We start from the raw sequence: 15,171 nt of genomic DNA, 5'->3' as shown, positions 1-15,171 counted from the left end.
GGAAACTCATTTCAGCTCCTGGTGTGTTTCTTCAGTTTGCAGCTTACAGATCGCAGGACCGGGTGATACGCTGCTGACTGCGGCCTTTGTACGGAGCTGTGCGCGAGAATCGAGCGGTTGTGCGTTAACAGGGACAGTCGAACAAGTTCTCTGCTGTCGCTGATTTCCTAGAAAGAAGGAGCTTTTGTGCAAAGGTTGCTAGACAGGACCTTGTGACCCAAACGTCGGCTGCTTTTAAAATTCTTGATTTGTAAAAGTGACTTTGGTGAGCTTTAGTATCTCGACGTTTTGCCTGTAAGGGAGCTGCAGGTAACGTCTGGAGCTCTGGAGCCAGTTTCCACAAAACAGAGCAAGAGCTATAAACGGTCTGTATAGAGAGGCCTTAYTTACACCTCCCTCTCCCCTTTTTAGTTTGAGGGAGCTCCGCAGCTCTGCGAAGCCTCGTCGCTGGCCGGGGAGCCGGAGGCCCGTGCTTGCAGCCCTCCGTAGCTATGTACCAGCACGCCAGCTCTTGCTCCTCGGGCGGTCTCCGGCCAGTCCGTCATCCCCGCGGTCCTCCCCCTTTTCTCTAGGCTGGGATCCTCGAATGTTTCCGTATTTCCTTTGATCTCTTGGCGCTCAGCCTTAGCAAAGCGGCTGCATCGCAGAGGTGGGGGCCGGCATGTCGTCTCTTTGCAGCTATGAGCCTAGAAACTCCACTTGCGTATTTGTGGGGCTGCTTCTCGTCTCTGCCGTGGTTTCACCTTTCTTGCTTGTTCCCTTAACAACCGCTTTTGATCCAGCTCCATAGCAACTAACCCATCATACACGCACATGCTGAGGTATGCATCATCAACACGGAAAACAATGCAGTTATCTCCTATTTATTGCTAGCAGCGTCGATATTGCTCTTCGTTTGTCTGGTTTAAGAATCAAAAAGAAAAAAACTGCCTTCCAACCTCTAATGGTGTGAATGCATGGTCTTGTCAGGTTAAGTCCTTTCTGGATGCATTTACTTTAGTTTCTTCTCTTTTGATCTCAGCCCTGCGTGTTTTCTCGGTAGCTTTGATTTGTTAAAGCATGTAGTGCTTTGTCATGAGCTTAATTTTAAGCACAGTGAGAGTGCTTATGTGCTCAAGCTTGCTCACAGATGCTTTTCTGTCTAGGAATTGTTGTGTGGATGAGAACAAGAGATTGTGGCTGCATCCTAGCAAAGGATGGCACTGGGCTTTCATGCTGAAGAGTTATTTTTGAAGACTTTTTTTTTCCTGCACACTTAATTTATGGTGTGGTACGATAAAAAACATTATTTAGATTTCAAATGCAAATAAAATGAGGAAATGCCAGAGTTAAGGATGCCTGCACAACACCAACCTACCACAATGTGGGTGTGAATTATGACAGCCTTTAATTACGTGACCACATACCGTCTTTTTCTCTCCAACGAGCTATTGCCTTTCAGAGTACTGGAGATGCATGTGCGCTGGAGTGTGTAGTTAAGAGAGCTCATGTCTGTCGGGCTCTTCCTCATTTGTTACAGTAACTGGAGGCTGTAAAGGGAACCAAGCAGCGTGTTGCAGGGCGGGGAGAAGCAGGAAAGATTTCATTCTTGCAAAACCTTAAGCTCTATTCTTATTTCTTCCATAGTGTTCTCATTTAAAAGCAGCTGTCTTGAAGCTAAGCACAGCTGGGAATAATTGTTCAGAGTCCTGTTAGATATGTATCACTTAACTGTCTCTGAAAGGAAAAAAAAGAGATGGGCCATGGGGAATAGAGTGAGGGGTAGTGGGGATGAGGAGGGAAGGGAAGAAGAGAAAAGCGGTAAAGGAATTCTCCTGTACGAAGACAAGAGYCAGATAAGTAGCTTATAACCTGTGGAAGGTGACTGATGGGGAGAGAAGGAGATGTAAATGGCACACAATCCCTTCTGCTGTGTTACTTGAAAAAGGTCGTGTGGGCCTAAAAGCTTTCCCAATTTTCCCCACCATACTGGTTGGGATAGTTTAATGAAAGATACTTACTTACAGACCTAGAGCAACTTAGCTATAATGATACGACTTGTGTACTCAAGCTAAAATCTTTAAAAATAAAGTTCCTGCAATCTCAAGGTGTGTGCCTAACAGTAGTGGGAACTTTCCATCTTCCGTTGTGCTTCCTGAAAAATAAAGATAACACTACCCATTGCACTTCCATTCTCACGTACTAGCTTCTAGTCTCTGTGCTGTTGTCTGCCTTTTGGAGGTGATGACACCGGGGACAGAAGCCTTCAACAAAGCAGTAGTTCTTCATCTGACTTCGTTCCTCACTGACAACTCCAAATGGACATATTTAGTGTACTTTCCAGGTAAAATAACATGCATTATATATTTTTTTTTTCGTGCTCGTACGGGTCTTATCACCACTTCCGTTCCTGTATYGTCAGGCTAGGAGCATTGAAAGTGAAGGAGGGTGGTACTGAGGATGTACCATCCAGTGGGGCGAGCCATGCAGCCTGGTGGTGGTGGAGCCACGGATGTACTCAGCCAGCAAGTTTCTCCTCGCTGTTGATATTGTCCCTAGAATTACAGTTAACATAGCAAGGTAATTACAGTGCCACTGATGATGTGAATATTGATTCTGTATTCTGTTGGTACTGTATTTTGTGTTATGTTTCTCTATACTTTTAAACTGAATATTTTATGAGGCCAGAAAAAGAATGGAGAGGTGACAGCTTCCAAGAATATTGTACATGTTTTCAGAGTGTTTAGCAAGAGGATACATTTGATTGCTTCTAAATTATCATCCCCTCCCTTGTGCTGGTTTAGTGTGGTTATATTGTGTTCATGGCACGCTGTAACTGCTTTATATAACATAAAGAACTTATTATTATTTCAAGAGCTGACAATGCTCCTTTTTTTTTTTCAGGGATACCATACTTTTTAAAAAAGCAAATCCAATGAGGTGGTTAGTGTAAGTCTGTTAAAGCTGTTGCAGTTGCAATATCCTTGTTGGTAGTCACGTTTTATTGGATTTTGGATGGATAATTCCTTAGCAATGATAAAGTAATTTTAATTTTTGTCTTACTAAGCGTGATGGTTGTTTTTAATTATGTGTAGTTGTTATTTGTGACCTTCATTAGGATTGCTCGACATGAATGGAAGAAGATTCCTGCATTTATGTGAAGAGGACGTGATGGCATGCAGAAATGCTTGTTGAGTTGGGTGCAACAGCTTCTCCCTCTTGTTCAATTTTCGTGGGATGTTCTTCAGCTGAATGCTTCAGTATCACTTACTCAATTGTTTGTCTCCAAAAAGAAAAGGATATTTTAGATTGAGTGGCTTAAAATCCTATGTTCTCCTAGTACCGTCAGATGTTCATCGGGGGTGAAATAGTTGAAGGATGCAGGGATGCTGGTGCTATCCCATCTTTTTGCATACGTGAAAAGAAGGGAGAAAGGGGGCGGGGGAAAGGGGACTGGGCAAACCTAAATTCTGCGGGAGCTGCTCACTGCCTCAAGAACTCTTAAACCTGGATTATTCAGTGTGGCCATGCAACAGCTGGTCAATGTGCCTTTGTGACCAAGAGTCTTAAAATCATCACTGCACAATTTGCAGTTACTGTATCTGTTCTGTATCTTGAGGAGTTAAATTCCAGCATGGTGGAGTCAGAGTTTTGATGTAACTTTGGAAAGCAAATGCTGCCAGTTTGGAAACCCTGACTTTTGTAATTGGCGCTCCTTCTGCGTTATCTATAACAAACAGACAGTTCAAATGCTTTATGTTTATAGAACTAATTTCCTAATTGAATGCCTATTTAGAAGCTCTGGTTTAAAGTTTCATTTCTCAGTGACCCTATTGTATTGAGGGATTAAGTTTCAGATCAGTGTATTTCTGGATGTTGCTACACGGTACAGTCTAGGGGCACTGTGCTATTTGGACTGTATTGAATGTGAAAGAATGCAATGAGAAAAACTCTTGCATATAAATTACCTGAAGCAGTGGAGATCAGAAAATGTCAAATGTGTGGCTGAATAACAATTATTGTGGTAAGTTTTATAGATGTGAAACTTAACCATCATGCTACGGAATCTATATGTTACTAGTAGAATTAAAGTTCTTCATTTTCCAGTTGGTCACTTAGTGGATACTCAGTATATGAGATGAAACATGTATCATTTAGTGGATCCAATTTAAATGTCTAAGAAATCAGATTTGATTTCCAGCATTTTAAGTAAAGAGAACTATTTAGCTATATTTTCCAATGATCTATGCATCTGACTTTGTATTTAGTTTCTGAGTTGTAAGTCCCTATCCCCGTTTAAAACTTGCGGGAAATAGTTGTATGTTTTACGTCCAGTCAGAGGTTTTGAGTGCCTTGTTTTGGGCAATGAAGAAGGAAAATAGCCACAGGGTTGACCTCTTTGTGTTTTATAAAGATTTCAGTAGAATTATTTGATATGCAAATTGGATGTTTATTGTTCATGTAGCTGTGACTAGTAAAATAATTTCTGGTAAAAAAAAAATAACTTTAGATAATGGCAGTGAAAATTTTGGAAATTGCAGATTATGGAAAATAATGTAGCATTTTAGAACATAAAACATAAACCTGTTTCCAAATATGTAGCTTTTTAAGACTGTCACCTCTTGTTTTAATCAGTAGCATGCTTGCTGAAAATAAACTGAACCTCCTCCAGGGGGAAGGAAACATGTATAATGTCCCACTTTTCATTAGAATCTCATTAGTTTTGCAGTTATGAGGTATAAATCAGAAAAACATAAGCAAAAACAGCAGTTCCCAAAACACGGTACTGTTTAGATTGCTGCTAATGGGTGTCTGGCTCCTTATGCTTTATGTAGGTCTGTGATTGGAGTTCAGCAGGGTACTGCAAAGCTTTTAGGCTTGGTCTGGTACATATAGATAACACTCTCTCTATGTATGTGTATATATATATAAAATATGTATGTGTGTGTTTGTATATATGTATTTAAAGAGAGAGAAATATATCTGTTAACATATATGTTTGAGTAATTTCTAATTCACGTGGATTTGAATAGGTGTCAAGTCTGTTTGCCAGAGTATTCTCAGGGTTTTCCCTGCAAAGTGTATTTGCACACATACTTAACTTGACCTGAAAAAAGATACATTTTTAAAGCATTTCTGCTGTGATTGTGAAAAAAAAAAAAAAAAAAAAAAAAAAAAAAAAAAAAAAAAAAAAAAACCAAAAAAAAAAAGAAAGCTTAATTAAAACCTTTTTGTCTTGGATGTGTTTTGCAATGAAGTAATTTTAATTGTAGTGTAATATGGACATTGTGAAACTACAGAGGTCTGAAAATGGGCATGAAAATAAAGCAAAGATAAAATGTGTCCCCTTCAAACACACACACAGGAATTTTTTGCAAACTTACGTTAAACAAGGCTGTTAAAAAAGCCAGGGCATGATGGTTCATGACTCGAGCAGTCAATGAAACTTCCAAAGCTCAAGATGAGGAGGACATACTTCTTCCTACGTAGTAGCTAGAGMAGTATCAGGGGAAAAAAAGTGCCCAGTTGCAATAGAAGAATTGGTTTTATTTCTGAACCTGACGATGGTGCTTTGATCTGCGAGATGAGTCCTTCCCACTTCAGTCCCACCACTGTGGTTCTTGGGATCTGTTTCTTCTTGGTCCAATACACCCTTTCTGTTGCAGAGGTGAAAATCCCTAAGGATTCACTGCTGTGTGTTTATATACATGTAAGATCTGCTCTCGGCCAAGGAGATTTTTCATCTTAAGGCCTTCAGGACAAAGCTAGACTTGTTTTCTTTTTTTTCCTTTGTTGTCTGATTAACCACGTCTTTTATTACAAATATACTAGGTAATATTTGCAGCAGTTTACAGAGAAGAAAATGGCTCTGGTTGACCAAAGTTCTATGGAAAAATCGATTCTACCTTTTTGTATTGCAACAAAAAGATTACCTGATTGCATTTCTGTAATACAGAGCAAGTGTAGTTTTAAAAAGTGGTACCTTCTTTCATATGAAATTGGAACTCACTGGGCCCAAAGAAATTTGATCGCTGAGATTGGAGGGTGCATACAAAGCTGTTCAATATCTATTGTAATTTCACATGAACTTTGATTTCCTGCCAACCTGAGAATGTAGATCAGGAAAAACAGGTACTTGTTTCTGCAACAACAGTTGCTTTGGTACAATTTGCAGAAGTGCTCTGCTTTGTCAAAAAAGATTTGCTTTAATTTATAAATCTTTAAATTTAGAAAGGAAAGCAGGTCTTTCACTGTTTCCAAAAATACTTCATTCTTTCCGCACAATGTGTTGGAAATCTGAATGCTCTTTTACTTGGAGATCTGGGGAGAAAGAAAACGAAATACTAGCCGGTTTGAAATTTTTTACATTTTTTTAGAGCAGTACAGACTGCACTAACAAGCATTTTTGAACCCTTCCCTCCAGAGTGCTCTGGGATGCCATGTGGCCTCATTAACTTGGCTAGTCTAGGAACAGATTGAAAGCTGCTGTTTTCATGTGTATCGTTTAAAACTTGGCTGCAGTCATGNAAAAAAAAAAAAAAAAAAAAAGAAAGAAAAGGGAAAGAGCAGGAAAAAAAAGCCTTAAGGCTAATATTGTTAGTTGTTTTGCTAAAGATACGGAAATTTTTGCAATTCTGCTAGGATAACATCATGTTGGCTTTTCTTTGATATATTTCATTTGGGATGTCTTCTTTACACTTGCTGAGTTTAACTTGGATAGAGATGAGGAACTTTGTACAGATTGGAGCACGACTCTCTAATATCTCTCTTGGTGGTAGATTAAAAATAAAAATACAGCAGTTTTGCATTTTTCTTCCTGCTGCGGTCGAGATGCAGTGCAAAAAGAAACAGACTTTCTATTGTACGTATTCTCTCCTGGGTTTCATTCCATCTTGAGCAAAGACACATCTGCGTTGTTATTTGTTTGGAGGAGGTGTAACTTTACTTAGAGTGACGACTCGTTCAGGGTAGAGCTGAATGAAATCAGGCTGGCTGACAACTCAGAGGTACCCAGATACTTTTTAGTGGTGCACACTGCTTGAGCATCTTGGATTCCTGGTTTATTAGCCTCAGTGAATCTGTGATGGAGCAAATTTGTTTCATTTTGCTGCCCTACCTGAGAGTGGGGCTCTGGATAGTCATTGAATCTGTCTCTAAAGTGGGCATTTGGATGCTTCGTGGAGCAACAGGCAATGGGTTTTCTTTTCAAACCTGGGCTCTTGTGAAGTTGGCCAGGATAAGAAGTAGTGTCCTAATTGTACTAAGCCTTTCGTTCTCTGCTGTTCATTGCATTACAAGTAATTTTTAGGTCTTGCCTGGAAATCTAGTGAAGATTTTGGTAGTAGTGGTATTTCTGATAATACAGCCACAACACAGTGGTCTGCAGAGGGCCTTAGGCTTTCTTTGGATTAGTGCTCAAAAGTTGTGAGTGAAGCATGTGGATACTATTCCCAGTGCCCCCCACCCGCTTCTGCTCTCCTCCTCTCCCTCCTCTTTGCCTTTTATACAGAAATACCACGTTTTCCTCCTTAGTCAAGCCAGCAGACATGGTATAACTTTCCTGTTACCAAATGAAACTGGTTATCACTAATTATTCTGTGGAGCCATTTGTAGCCATTGCCATTGCTCCGTGGAGTTCTTGCGGAGGCAGCGTTTTGCTCTCGGAGGCTAGCTTTTGGGCCAAGAGCAGGCAGACTTTGCACGGTCTGTACTCCAGAGATTCGGGGAATGAGACCTGAAGTTTGAAATAGGGCTATTGCTCCAGCTTGGAGTCTCCATTCTTACATCCAGAGTCCTAGGAATGACAACTCTGCAAAATCTGTATATTTTAAGTGGTTTGTTTTGTTTTTAGACTATTGCATTGGACTTTAAAATTTCAAATACTGACATGTTTTCAATAGGAAATTTAAAATCATCAAGATTATGGGTTATGTTGGTAACGACAGATAATAGTTTGTTGTTATTTCTATGGGATGACTAAACTGTATGTTTTATCTTGACAAAAGTACCTAAGTAGAGTCCTTTCACAAATTCTGCTGAAGAGGGAGATGCTCCCCTACGTAAGGAATATAGTAAATAGGGTGTGCTGTCCAACCTTTGAATTTTGCAGTCTGCATAAACACTCAATGTTTCACATAAGAAAATAGTTGCCTCTACTATTTTGTTAATTAAGGCATGTCCACGTACAGAGCTTTTGAGGTGAGCTGTTCCTTTGGGTCTCTGGGATCGGAGATCATTTTGGGAAGTGTGGCCTTCAGAATCCTTAACGGTCGACTAACAGCTCGTGTTGCTGCAACTGTGCAGATGGAGAAGCCAGCGTGATGCTGTCTGATAAAAGCTGCATCATTTGCAAGGTCTTTCTTGCTTGGTCCTGAAGTCAAAAGAGGGTGCTGGAAGTGCTTACGTTTTAGTATCTTTTGCAGTTTGCAGATCAATATGGCTTTAATGCTCAATTCTATCTAGGAATCACTTCTTTTTCCTGCTAATTGTTTGCGCGGCCCTTCAGAGACCTGGGTCCGCTTTAGTGGCACGGTATCAGATTGATCGTTGGTCCATCTGAGGCGTTATTGTCTCGAGCTTGGCTTCGGATGCTGCGTGCCGCAGCAGCGGGCGACTAGCGGGGAAGAATGACAGATGAGTGGAGACTTCCTGGAGAGCAGGCAGAGCATCACCCAGCTGTTCGGAAGAATTGGGAGAGGAAAAAAAAGGCGAAAGGCAGATTATCCTGTTATGTTTACAGGGCACTGGTCACACAAGCAATGGCTGTCCTCGTGGACAAGAGGATTGCTTAATTAGTTAAGCGTTTGATAAAGAGATGACTAAACATACCGTGCTCTGAAGGCATCTGCATTTTAGTACGGCAGGCATGTTCTCTGTGCTAGCACTTTGTTTTTCCATTTTCCTGCAGTGCTTCGGAGGTCTCGAGAGCTTTGTTCCAAGTTGCGGAGCTGGTTACTGTGAGCATATTAAATAAAGTTTCTATTATCTAAGAAACAGAATTATAATTTGGCTGCCTGTGAGCCAGTTCTGAGTGTTCAGAAGGAGTGACAAGATGTAAGCTATACTTGGAAAGGTGTATTTTTAAAGTATGTATTGTAGTGTCTTCAATCCTCTTATCTTTATAGCTTTTATCATTGCTGCCTTTTTCCTATTTTTAATATGTGGCAGACATCCCCAGGTTAGACTTCCTCATGCAGACTCTGAACCGGACCACGAGAGAATCTGTGTAAATAGGTTATTAATTATGCATAGGTAAGTGTGTGTGAAAACAAGTTAGTTAAAAACATGTTTTGCAGTGGTCATAAGAAATTTAATATTGCACTGACTTAGACTTGCTTCTGAACCTGACCATAAAATCCTATTTGAAATAATGAATTCACATAGTATATTGAAATATTTATGTTAGCATTGATTCTAGTCTGGATACCTTCTCAGAAAAAAAAAGGAGTATACAGAAATAAAGCTACTGTTCAATGCTTTGTAAGGTGTTTTAGCCTAGCCGTAAAATGATATGCATTTGATACCCTACTGTACTTACAATAATTTACTTGTTTTTAAATTAGCATCCATCTTTATAAACTGATAGCAACTAGAATAGCATAACAAATTGTCTGTAATAAGAAATAATGTTGTAGCAAATGCAACTTTTTTATGGAAGCTACGTAAAATCTTTCTATCGTTGCATTGTTTAAGCCATCACTTAGGAACCACTTTTAGTATTTTGAGCTTTCTAGTACTTTTGTCTTGGAGGCTTTTCATTCTTTCTAACGTTTTGTGACCACAGACCAAATAGTTTTTAATTTATCATGGAGTGCATGCTGTTAGATAGTCGGTGTTTTATACGAATCAAGCATTTTTTTTTAGTTCAGCAGGGGATTGAGTACCAGGATTAACTATCCAGTGTCGAACATGCTGCTGCTGTGCCTCCCGGTCACCGGTGTCGCATTTGCAAGCGTCCYCTTTGTCTGCTGCGTGTGACAAGTGGGTCGGCTGGGCCCCGCGTCAGCGTCCTTCCTCCTCCGCGCCGGGCAGCACAAAGCGTTCAGGCCTCGCAGGCTCTAGGGGGAACGGCGAGAAAGCTGCAAGCACCGAGTTAAGCRTAGGTCAGAAATGCCTCGGTCTCAAATAGCTTTTCTCTGAATTCCTTTCTTAAAGTAGCTGGGTGGTGGGTTTGCCCCAGCGTTCAAGAAAATGAGCCGTTACTGCCATTCTTAAGATGAATTAAAATGTGCAAACATAGCTGCAGCCTGATGATTCAAAGATCTTATCTGAACGTAGACACTGCCCTGTACCTCTTGGGGCCTCTTTCTGCAGTTTTCCTTTTGTGCACCAGCATACGGGTTGACGCTATGGACACAAGGGAGTCGCAAAAGAGTGATGAAGCATTTACAACTGAGGTTTGCTATTTGCAGAAGACTATGGAGTGCAGCATCAGTGCCTCACTTACTGATTTTCCATTACATTGCACGCACAGCGTTTCCCCTCCAGTAAACAGGGAGCAGCTCTTCAGTTACCCTCAAGGCAGTATCACACCTGTGTAATGTCTCCAGTTCAGGTCAATGTTGCCTCAGTCTGTCTTGTTTTCTCATCCTCCACAAACTGTTAGACTTCAGGAGACTGCAAGAGGCTCTCTGAAAGAAGTTCAGATCTAGTCTGTCATCTGTCAAAAGCTGCTTCGTGCTTTTATAGCAGGGAAGATGGTTTCTCTTCAGTGTGAGCTGTGCCAACTTGACCACCCGCAGCTTTGACAAACAGTGTTGTTTCGGCAGTAGTTCAGTGGAAGATGGAAGCATTTGAAGCTACTAATAATTTTTAGGAGGTTGCAGCTTTCTGATTTGAGCATGTTGCACCTGATTCATTTTTGTGTCCTGGAAGGCTGAGAAGAGGTTGAAGGACATGTTGAGGAGTGTTTGTGCAATGAGGCTTGCTTGCATGAAGGAAGGAATATTGCAATTCTTCCTAAAATGCATTGTGTTCGCCCTCCCCAATTGAGAACAGAATTATTGGTTTCGTCTGTTGTAGTATATAAATATCATTGGGGCAGGAAAAACCCCACTTCTCAGGGAGCGTTTTTTCCTTTAAGGATAGCATGAGCATGTACCGAAGTGTTGCAACTTAGGCAATCCCCCTGCTTCTGCCCTTCGCAGAGTTGCCCTACTCTGTGGATTTTTTTTTTGCTTTTTAAACATACATCACTTTCTTTAACCACCACCAGCCTGTGAGAAATTTCGTCTTTGATAATCAATTTAAATAATAACTTTCCTGGACCTTATTTCTGTCCTTAGCCTGATAGAAGTCCCTGAAGATGGACCAGCACAGCCCATCATGCTGTTATGCACTGTGCTTTAAGAAACTGGGCTGTATTTCTACAAGGGGATACAGTCGAGTTAATCACCGAGTGCAAAGGTACCTCAAACAAGCTGAAGAACACGCAGGATGGCCACGGACAGCGTTGCATATCTTTCAGCTCACCCCTTTCTTGTTTAACAGGACCCCTACATGTTTTCTGTGGTCTCACCTCCCTGAAACATCCTGCAGGGAGGGCTGTGCTTATGGTTTTCAAGCTTGCTCTGTGCTCTGCATACCTCTCTGAAACTAGACAGAAGAAATACTCTTCTGTTCGAGTATGTGGAACTGGGCAGTAAGTACTCGTGTTTCTAGTTTCCTGGGGCACTGTAGCAGCAGTACTCGGAGCCAGAGGGAGCAGTTTTGGTGCCTGGATTGTCGCCTCATTCTGCTGCGAAATGTTGCTGCTGCAGACCTGTTTCTGTTCGTTTCTGTAAAATGGGACCTGACTGAATCCAGAGTTAGTACCTACAGGGAGGCTTAGACAACTCYCACTGAAAATGGGAGTGAGAGGATTTTTTTTCTCTCTCTCCAAGCTAATGCATGTATACTCCTGAGGACCTTTCTTAAGACAGCATACATAACGAGCATGTCTCTTCTACTTTTGAAACAACCAGGAAAAATAAGTAGTTAAATAGCATCGCAGTCTAGCCTCTCATCATGGAAGGCCATTAAGGCAGAGAAGTGAAGGAAAGGATAATTTTTAGGGCTTTTCTTAGAACTTTCAGGAAAGCATGTAGCCTTGAAAAGGGATACTGTGCAGACAAGGCAGAGGCAAGCAGATGCAGCAGGGCACCTCCTGCTGTGGAGATCAGCCGAAGCACCCAGCACCTCTGTTGTCATGCATCCTTTGCAAAATGCTGATCCCATACAGCATGTATGGGATCCTTTTGAGGTTTAAGAAAGGACTTGAGGACCCAATTTCTTTTTAGCTGAGAAATGCATCAGTTCTGCCAATTTGGGAAAGAAAGCATAATGTTCTGTTCTTTCTACTGGCCCGCCATAAGCAGACAACCAGCAGCTTCTGTTCCACAGTGGCTGGCAGCAGCATGAAAAGGGTGCAGCTAAATTAGTAATACCAAAGGAGAAGTTACAGCTCCCTTTTATTTTGCTTTTCAGACCCTACAGTTTCTGATACACATCTGCACGAGCAAACTCACAGTGGACTCTCTCTCCAGAATGCTCCTTGCAGTGGTTACTTTGATCCAGTGTGGACTTGTGCATACATAAGGCTTAGTAAGAAAAGAACTACAGTATTGTGGCAAAGTGATGTGTTTGCATACTAACTTGATGAAGCTAACTTGCTGCCATGTGAAGATGTGAACTAGATTGTAACATCCCAGGGTACACAAGGCATTTCATGCTGAAATGAAAGGGGAGTGAACTTGAATCTTGCCAGCAGTTGCCCACAGCTCTCCTGTTTAACTTTGAATTTGTTGCCAGTTGCAGCAGATGCCACATCATTTGGCAGAGGTAAATCTGAAGTTCCTGCCCATGCCTAAAGAAGAATAGTGTGCTGTTCGAAACATTTGTGTGTTTTATGGGTGGATTCATCATAGCTTAAAGGTCTTTCAAAAGATAGTTAAAACTGTGCATAAATTCTAATACTTTCTGAAAAAATTAGACCATGATTATAGCAACTATGACTGTAGCTAATAAATCATACTTGGAAAAACACATACCTTTCAGGTTAATCACAATGTTTAGGGATGTGTAACAGTCCAAAAGCTGGCTAATTCATTTCCTTCAACTTCTTCTGAAGATAATGTTAAGAGACTCTTGTAGCATATTGGAATCTCCTGATCTAAGCAGTCCATTTCATGGTGACTGTGTGCAGCACTGTTCTCAACACTTCTGAAAAATCCTTCTGAGCCTTTGGACTTGGGTAATCAATTCCTCTGAAACTCACCCTTTTACTGGATGATAATGCAGAGGGACATTGTAACCCCCAAAGCCCCTGCTTTTTCATCATAGTAAGAACCAAAAGCAACGAGAAGGTTCATGAAGATCAGTCTTTCAGTCATATAAAAGGAAACAACTGAAAGGCCTGAATCACTACCTAAATATTTAAGGAGTGGTTGTCTGACCATGCAGTGCAAACCTTCAGGGAACACTTGAAGGAGATCAGAACCCTGACTTCAAAATTTTCTGTGTTTTTGACAATATCATCTCCTACAAACTTGATTGCAGGACTCTGCCCAATGTAAAAATTGTTCCTGGCACCAAAGATGACTCTGTTATTCCAACTGATGGCACAATCCTTGTATTCAAAACCTGCTCTCTGGGAAACATATTCTCTAAGCTTATTCAGGAGATGATAGATGAGGAAAAGCCCTCCCTGAAGGACTTTTGAAAGGAATTTATTATCATGCATGCTGTAGATAACACTGACAGGGCTTGGAACTAGGCCAGAATTCAGTGCACAACCAGGATATGATGAATAGTATGATCAGACTTTCATGATGTTCATGAATTTGCAGGGTTTGACACTCTCCCTGCATTCCAGGAGGATGTTGTTTCTTTGGTGTGGATGCAAGTTTTAGGTGGCTTATGAAGAGAATATGGTAGAGTTTTTTGACTTTACTCTCTAGAAATTTAACAAAGACTTAATCTTGATCAACAGTGGTCACCTGGTGATGTCAGTGAAAATAAAATTATCCAGGACACATCAAGAACGCTCACGCTGGAAGATTAATGTAGATTTTTCTGTCTCTCAGATGAAGCAGCTGAAATTTTCCGGAATAGTTGTCGTCTTTCTCTGAGGGTGATCAAGCAAGGTCACCAGTGCATTGTAAAATTTGATTTTGTATTATGAAAACATCTGCTAGTTAAAATCCCTTGGTTTGTATTTTAAATAGCAGCCAGCATCTCCTCCGGATCTTTGGTGATTATCAAATGTCAGCAGTTGATAATCTGATTGCTGCTGCTCGTGCATTTCCATCCTCCGTATCACCCAATGTTCTTCCCTTTTTGCCAGCTTCCAGCAGCAGGCTGCTCTCAAACTGACATTTTACTTAAAACCACCTGAGCTTTGGAAGAAATATCAGTTTGGTAAGAGGTTTATGGTATAAAAGCCATTATAACAGGCCCTGTAACTGACAATTCAAGCATTTAACGAAGACGATGTCTCTAAAGGAGACAAGAGAGCCTGTAGGTAACAGTATGGGTAAAAGACAAACTACAATAAGATGTAGAACTTACTAAGACAGCAAGCTACTTCTTGTTGACAAGAAGTATCAATGGCATGAGATCTCAAGTGAGAAGAGGCCGTGAAGAAAATCCAGGTCAAGCCTGAAAAGATAGTACAGAAATTATAAAGCCAATAGCTTCTAAAAATGTTTAGAAGGTAGAACAACAGTGTATTGAGGAGAAAGAAAAAGGAGGAACAACCTGTAACCTTGAGTGTTGTCTGAAAGATATCTAAGCCACAAACTTGCTAGCTTCATTTCAAGTGTGGATAGCCTGTTAATAACCATAAATGGGGGTGGTGGGTGAGCTGTAGACGGTTAGGATTTGAGAGATTTGCTAACAATAGGGGTAACAGAAGAAATGTTAATTTGAGAGCAAATCTTTGGATTATTGTGCTTTGATTCTAGTAGCATTTAGACATGGTCTGGAATGAAAGTTATCATGGAGAAATCAACCTGGCATAGTTTAAGCTCCTTTGAGTGAATAGAAAGAGATTAGCAAGGGAAGCAGATTGAAATGGAGAAAACTTAACAGCACTTCTGAAATTACTCATTCATCCAGCAAAGGCCTGTGTGTTTAATATTGCTTCTATAGCTAAAGATATTCAAGCAATGTCCCCAGAAGAGAGAAAGCTTCTATTACTTTTTTTTTTAATGT

At 40.8% G+C, this 15,171-nt stretch overlaps 1 protein-coding gene across 6 annotated transcripts in view; it reads left to right on the top strand.

Moving 5' to 3' along the window:
• Window positions 1-15,171, top strand: part of EXD3 (exonuclease 3'-5' domain containing 3) — a 323,237-nt gene that overhangs the window by 42,377 nt on the left and 265,689 nt on the right. The window contains exon 1 of one of the 6 annotated variants that reach the window (XM_085308327.1): window positions 12,566-12,798. The exons of the other annotated variants lie outside the window; for them this stretch is intronic. The gene's annotated coding sequence lies outside the window, so the exon portion shown is untranslated. Of the gene's footprint in view, window positions 1-12,565; window positions 12,799-15,171 lie in introns of those variants that run through there. 6 annotated transcript variants of the gene reach the window in all.

Source organism: Rhea americana, unplaced genomic scaffold (genome assembly GCF_003343005.1).
Source record: "Rhea americana isolate MKP2758 unplaced genomic scaffold, rheAme1 scaffold_273, whole genome shotgun sequence".
In the NCBI taxonomy this organism is placed as follows: domain Eukaryota; kingdom Metazoa; phylum Chordata; class Aves; order Rheiformes; family Rheidae; genus Rhea; species Rhea americana.
This window is presented reverse-complemented; position numbering and strand designations above follow the sequence as displayed.